Below are 1,709 nucleotides of genomic sequence, written 5' to 3'. Positions count from 1 at the left end.
TCCCTACTAATCCCTCCACAACCCCCAAACACACACACACACACACACACAGAGAGAGACAATGCTCCTGTGTGTACAGTACTCACCATGTCATGATTAATACACTTGTACTTTATGCAAGATAAATGCACAAAACTAAATGCACTGATCGCCTATTTCCACATTTCACATACAAACTCATGCATAGACACTCACCTGCACAGACTCTGGAGTTCTCATCTCAGCACACACATATACTGTTGCCACCTGCCTGTAGGTAATTGGACAGGGATCAATTCATCTCATTTATCTAAATAGAAATTAATTTGAATGATTAATTTGAATGATATGACCTGAAAATATCAAATATTTCCTTGGGAACTGCATGTTGAGGTGATGACACACAGGCATATTTTCAGTCAATACTAATACAATACCAGGGCAACAGACCACTGCTGAATAACAATCTGGACAGTTGTAGAAGTGGAAATTAAAAAATTAAAAAGAAGAACTACTGCTGCCATCAATGTAATCTTGGCCTACAGTTACATGCTGAAATAGGTTGTAATTTAACTTTTTGTTATCAAGGTTATTAACTGAAACCTCATTGTCTTTATTATAGGCTCATGTACAACAAACAGAAAATTAATCTGTTAGGTTTTAGAAAGAATTACCTTGCTGTCATCACACTACCTCCACTATGGCCCATGGTTTTTAAATACATACACAACCCTTTAACTTCAAATCAATTATTGATTGTAATGAGAAAATATTGCCATTTGCCAGAAACAATTGGCAAAAAAACATTCCCTTAAAAACAGTCTATGTATGTCTAGAAACTGTAACGCCTGTGTTGACTGAAAATTAAAGCAAAATTTCATCTGTGACAGTTGGCATGATAAAGTTTACTGATAAACACTGATTGCCCACACCTTATAGGACACACCCTCATCAATGAAGTCTCTTCCCTTCTCACAGACACACACACTAACACTCACACACACACACACACACAAAGGAGAGGACAGTCTCTTGTTGACATAAAATATATAATCCTTCCTCTTTCTGAGATATAGATTTTCAGGCACAAGTAAAGGACAGCAATCCTTGACCTAACCACTGAGCGCCTTGTTAAATCTTCACACACTGTGCGCTGCGCACACATCACTTTGAACAGGTGGATAGTTATTAAATATGGCACCTCCTATAGTGTAAGTGGCTGAGAGGATCTTAACTGATCAAGAGGGGCCCTCCTGTTCAAAGAGCTATTAAAGTTTAAACAGGGATATCCACTTCAATCTAATGAGACATTACACACTACTGCTGTATGTGTGCAAAATCACAGGAACTTCCTTATTTGTTTTAGAATTGGCTTTCATATAAGTTCACTATACTTTGTATCTTTGTTACATAAACTTAGCAATTAAAAACAACAACATTAAAAATAAAGTTTTAATAAAACTCAAATTATCTAAAGTTCTGGTTAGTAGACATATAGGTAGCCACTTTGCACTTTACTTTTTGTACATTTCATTTTGAACATGGCTGACTAAGAAAAGGTCGATGGTAAGTAAATACTGGTAGATACATATAAATATATAGGTACACATCTGTCACAACCAAAAAGTCACTCAAATAAAAGCTCTTAAAACTCTGCTCAAAGGCCCTTATTTTATATATATATCTATACCGTACACAGTATATATAATATCTTATATATATATATATAT

Source organism: Morone saxatilis, unplaced genomic scaffold (genome assembly GCF_004916995.1).
Source record: "Morone saxatilis isolate NCDOM2014 unplaced genomic scaffold, NCSU_SB_2.0 Contig11, whole genome shotgun sequence".
In the NCBI taxonomy this organism is placed as follows: Eukaryota; Metazoa; Chordata; class Actinopteri; family Moronidae; genus Morone; species Morone saxatilis.
The sequence above is the reverse complement of the archived record's forward strand: the minus strand, read 5'-3'. Positions refer to the sequence as shown.